The sequence below is a fragment of the Leptidea sinapis genome, chromosome 11 (assembly GCF_905404315.1).
Source record: "Leptidea sinapis chromosome 11, ilLepSina1.1, whole genome shotgun sequence".
Lineage (NCBI taxonomy): Eukaryota > Metazoa > Arthropoda > Insecta > Lepidoptera > Pieridae > Leptidea > Leptidea sinapis.
Window position 1 is genome coordinate 12,714,785 of NC_066275.1, and position 6,418 is coordinate 12,721,202.

Sequence of the window (6,418 nt, forward strand, 5' to 3'; positions counted from 1 at the left end):
TATCAGTTAAGAAATGACCAGTACGTCACTTATAGGCTGCAAGTTCTAAGTCATCTTTTAAGATACGCGAAATAGTTCTAGGTGCTCTCTTCATCTCCCGAGATAAAATCTTTTGCTTTCGGACAGGGTTTTTTCGAATTTTTCCCCTTACTGCCTTGACCATCTTTTTCGTGCGAACACTGCGTGGATGGCCAAATCATTTTCTGTCACAAACAGAGGAGGTCTCATTCATTTTACTAATACTAAGCGTATGGAGAGTTTTAAAAATTAAATTTGGCTTCATACCTACTTTGTGTAATGCAATCACAGCGCTTCTCTTTATCACCCCACTCCATTGGCACTAAAATGAGAAAACTCAATAAACAATCATTTTTTAATGGAATAGGAGGAAAAACGAGCGTACGGGTCACCTGTTGTTAAGTGATCACCGCCTCCTACAATCTCTTGCAACACCAGAGGAATCACAGGAGCGTTGCCGGTCTTTAAGGAAGGTTTACGCGCTTTTATTTTTAAATATCCAAGTCGTATCGTCCCGGAAACACCGCAAAAGGAAGTTCATTCCACAGCTTTGCAGTACGTGGAAGAAAGCTCCTTGAAAACCGCACTGTGGAGGACCGCCACACATCCAGATGGTGGGGATGATATCCTAACTTGTGGCGTGTCGTGCGAAGGTGGAATTCGGCGGCAGGAATCAGGTTACACAGCTCTTCGGAACACTCCCCGTGATAAATGCGGTAGAAGACACACAATGAAGCGACGTCTCTACGCAACGCCAAGTGATCCAGCCGTTCACAGAGCACTGGGTCCCCGACAATTCGAGCTGCTCTGCGTTGCACGCAGTCAAATGGATCGAGCTGATACTGGGGTGCGCGAGACCAGTTATGACAGCAATACTCCATGTGTGGCCGGACTTGCGCTTTGTACAGCGCTAGAATGTGGGCCAGCTTGAAGTATTGCCGTGCTCTATTAATGACGCCCAGTTTCTTTGAAGCCAATTTGGCTTTGCCCTCCAGATGGCCACGAAATTGGCAATCGCTCGAGATATCGAGACCCAGTATTCCGATACTAGGCGAGGCTTTAAGGGAAATGTTGTCGAAGAGCGGTGATACGACAAATGGGTTTTTTTTAGTGGTAAACGCGCAAACTTGAGTCTTCTGGGGGCTAAATTGGACAATGTTCGATTTACCACATTACGCATGTAAAAATAATACATATACTTATACTCTAGAAAATTATAATATATATTTTGTTTTATTAAGACAGAGTTAGAGCATGTTCATTCCCAAGCATTTTTATCATCTAAGTAATCCGTTATTTTATAGTAAGCTTTTTTATAAAGTTTCCCTTTAATTGAATTTTTAAATTTGTTTATTGTCAGATTAAGCATATCACTTGGGAGTTTGTTATAAAAGCGTATACATTGCCCTTTAAATGATTTATCAACTTTATGGAGCCTAGTAGTGGTAACAGCAAGCTTATCTTTATTCCTAGTATTAAACTTTTGACTATCGCTATTTTTCTTAAACAAGTTAATATTTCTGTGCACATACATCAGATTTTCATAAACATATTGACAAGTGACGGTCATTATACTTATCTCTTTAAATTTTTCACGAAGTGATTCTTTGGGACCCATATTGTAAATTGCACGTACAGCCCTCTTCTGCAGCACAAAGATGATGTTAATATCTGCAGCACTTCCCCACAGCAGTATACCATAAGACATAATGCTGTGAAAGTAGCTGAAATAGACTAGTCTAGCTGTGGCTACATCTGTATAGAGACGGATCTTTTTGACTGCGTATGCTGCAGAACTGAGCTTCTTCGACAATGTTTTAATATGAGGGCCCCACTGAAGCTTATTATCGAGGGTTATACCTAGAAATACAGTGGTGTCCACGAGAGCTTATTCTTCGTTTTTAATAATAATATTAGCTTTTACTTGTTTCACATTTGGTAGTATAAATCTAATACACTTTGTTTTATTCTCATTAAGTAGAAGATTATTAATATAAAACCCCTTTATTACCTTCGAGATTGCATTGTTTACATCGTCGAAAACGTTTTGTTGTCGATTACGTTTAAATAAAAGTGACGTGTCATCTGCAAACAACACAACCTCATGATCGTCCCTCACAAAATGGGGTAGATCATTTATGTATACTAAGAATAAAAATGGTCCAAGTATTGAGCCTTGTGGCACACCTAAATTAGCTGCTGATCCTGGGGAACGCTTTCCATTCACGTCGACTCTTTGGACTCTTTCACTCAAATAGGAAGAGAGAAAATCTAAAGCAACATCCCTAATACCATAGTGGTGTAGTTTCCTGATCAATGTGTCATGTACACAGTCAAATGCCCTGGACAAATCACAGAAAACGCCTAGTGCATCGTGCGATTCTTCCCAAGCATCAAAAATGTGTGATATCAACTCGACACCAGCGTCAATGGTTGAACTACCCCTAGTAAAACCGAACTGTTTACAATGCAATAAATTATGCGAATTAAAGTGCCTTAACAATTGATTTAAAATTATTTTTTCAAAAATTTTACTAAATGTTGGTAAGACAGAGATAGGTCTAAAATTACCAGGGTCAGAACAACTACCTGATTTGAAAAGTGGAGTAATTTTACTGTGTTTCATTAAATCAGGGAACACACCACAGTCGATACATTCATTGAAAATTAATGCAAGTTCGGGTGCAATCATATCAATTATTGGTTTAACAACGGTAATAGAAATGCCAGAGGTCTGTTGATTTCTTTACATTAATAAGTTTAAAAGCACTAATGATATCATCACTATTAATATAGTTATATTTGAATTGCGATTTGCACTCCGACACGTTTTGTTTTAATAGAGATTCTGCTATTAGGGGAGAGGAGTTTAAAGATGATGTAGTAGAGATTGGAATGTCTGTCGGAGACCATAATAGACCTGGCTGTAAAAATGGAATTGAATGCATTACTAAATTTATTAAAAAATATTTCGTACATCTGATTTGGATTATTGGTGTCATATTGAAATGGTAGTATAGATGACAAATTCAATTTCAGTTTTTCAAGTCTATCCATGGTCATAGGTACATAGGTAATTTTTCGCTTAACAGGGATTTTTTGTTTTAATTTTTAGTTTTATAAATTGGCCGAGATGGTCAGACGGAAGGTTACAAATTAATTTCTTATTTATAATATTAGCATTTGCATAAATATTATCTATACATTTGGCCGAAGTGGCAGTTATCCGAGTAGGCTCCATAAATTGAGGCATCAAGCCAAAAGATTGAAATAAATTAATTATTTTGGTAGTATCTGAATTATTTTCTAATATATTTACATTAAAGTCACCACATGTTATAATATTTTTATTTGAATTTGATATTTTATGTAAAATTTCTTCCATAATTTTTTGAAAAATGTCAAATGAAGCAGAAGGCGGGCTATATACGCATATAACTATGAACTGCTTCAACTCTACACAGGCTATTTCAATGTGTCTTTCTACAGAGAGATTAACAATATCCAAGCGTTCCTTAGAGTGTATTTGTTTATTAATTAATATTAATGAACCACCACATTCGGCCCCCACTCTGCAGAAAGAACTACCAACTTGATGATTACTAAGATTAAACATGATCTTTTTAGAAAATGTTCAGTAATGCACATAATGTCTATGTTATTTGAGTTCAAAAATAGTTCCAGTTCTAGTATTTTGCTTTTAATTCCTTGAATATTTTGATGTACCAAGTTAATATATTTAACATTTTTACTATTAATTGACAGTTTATTCTTTGGCTTCGCAATGTTAGAGACTTCCTCTATTGTCCTGGCATGTAATTTAAATGACATGGAATAATATCTAACGTCTCGTTTTTGGCCACAGGAGAGTGCTCAATAAAAGCAGTTTGGTTAGCCAAGTTTTTGGCTGTAATACTAATATAATTGGATAGCGAAATGGCTATGTGTCGTTTGTAAAAACTAGGAAGGTAGTATGTACCATCAGTCAAATAATAATTTTTACTAACAACATAATATTAATTAAATATATTGACGTCTAATAATTAAATTTTTTCCTCATAGCATGTCAATGTATGTAATTTCATATTAAGTTTATATCTACATATATTTTCTGTCTCGGGTAACAAATTGCTGTAGGGAAATGTACATATGATAATTTTTTTTACATGTAATTTAGTCAAACTATTAAAATATTTAATTAATGTCTGCATATTAGCATTTCCTCTTCTCCCAATAAAAATTATTAACTTAGTGTTGGGACTGTAACTACTATTGACTATTTTTTCCATTATTTGAGTAAAATTCGCACCAGACAAACAATAATTTGTAACCTGTTCACCACAAGTTTGTAGTAAAATTCGGCCCATATTTTTACCTATTTCATCACTATACATTATGGACTTACTACTGTCTTTGAGATCATTGTTAAATTTCACTGTCTGGGTCTGTATAGTTGCTTTAGAGGTATCAGATCGTGGAAGGTTTACTGCCATCCGATTATTATCACATTCATTGTAATAATTCATGAGAGATAATAATTTTTGTTCATTTTCTTTTAAATCAGTCAATAAACCATCCATTACCGCACTACATTCATCTATCTGTCGTCGGGAGTCTTCATATTTTTCTGTCATTGACAGTAAACAGTCTTTTAACGACTGGACTTCCACTTGTAGATCACGAATAATGGATTCACTCTGCATTTTATTATGATCTCTTAAATTACACAAGCTACATAAATTAGCGGAAGGAAGATTCCTTCCATCAGATGATGGATGGATATATTATTATGTTCGCTTAAGGTCGAGATGGTAGAAAGAGTTACAAGATCAGGAGAGCTACCTCTAAGTTCCTCAAATAGTGACTGTGAAAGTACAGACCTAGAGGCCTGACTCTCGCGCTCTAACTGATCTATTGTATTATATGCTTCTTTTAGCTTATTTTTCAGTTCAACATTGTGTTTGAGAATTGTCTCAAACTCAACGCTGCACTGGTCAAAGCTAGACACTACTGATTTTAGTTTATTACGCTCATTGGTCATATTTTCCAATTCTAAGCTAATTTCTGCCATCTCCGATTTTAGAAGTGATTTTTTTTTAATGTGGGATAGTACCTCCAATTCATTATCTACTTGTTCTTTCTTTAACTGTTCACTCAATGTTTTATATTCTTTTAATTCTTTTAAAGTTAATAATAATTTAGAATTCAAGTCTCTATATCGTATCTCTGTGGTTTTTTGGTCTTTTAGTATTGCTAAGTATCTATCATTTATCTCCTCATAACGTGCCTCTGCAGTGGCCCGTCGTGTCATCATTTTCTTACAATATATTATTATAAAATACAATAATCAAAATTTTATAAAATTAGAACACGCAAAAAATAGAATTATACAAAAAAAATATTAAAAGGAAAATCACTAAATCATAACAGCTCTGAACTGCAGTCGTCAATGTAATAGTCTGTTGTTAGACCAATAATATATAAGTATAATATCTTATTTGTGTATCTCCTAGAAAATAAGTTTCTAAAAACAGCCAATAAGAAAATATACACTTGAGTTTTAATTAATAACAAAATAAAATGAACAATAAAATAAAGTTTCTAAAATTTTTCTCTTTGGATTTGAACCAGGGTCGCCGCAGAGTTCAGCCAATATTTTACCGCACGGCTAAACTCTACTTATAATCTTGTTGAAATATGTGAAGGTATGGCTGTATTAGTTCTTACTTAAGATTAAACGTGAGTGATTGTTTAGTTGTCCAATTTAAAATTACCTTCACAAATTAATTGCATAAATTTTTCATCACAAAATTTTAACACACATTTTAGTTGGATTATAGCCAATGAGCAATGGTTACGCATTATGGTCACATGAGTTAATAAAATAATATAGTGATTAGTTGTTTGTGAATGGTGATGATTCGTGCACTTAATACACACACACACGAATTTGTTCACTTGTTGTTTCTATTCACCTCACTCTTCAGCGGAATCTTCTCCACTTCTATTTCTACAAATGATCACTACTGTGCTTCGATTTTTTTTTTTAATTTAAAGTTCAGACTTCGAAACAATAAAAGAAAACATCTATTCCAAGGAGCTTTGGTGAGTACCAAGTTTTGTAAATTATTTTTCACTTTTGCTTTCTTGTTTGTTAATTATTTTTCACTTTGCACTATATTGCCACTTTATATTTCGCCTTTAATTATTGTAACTATATACTATGCCTTTAATTATTGTTACTTTATACTTTCAAGACTATCTGGCAATGTAATAAGTTTAAATAAATTTAAATTTCACGGAGCAATCTGTGTTAAATTACAAGACAGCCGCCATTTTGAGGAATCTGGAGGTCCACTTGCACAAGCTAAATGAGCCCAAATGATGGAAGTTTTGAGAG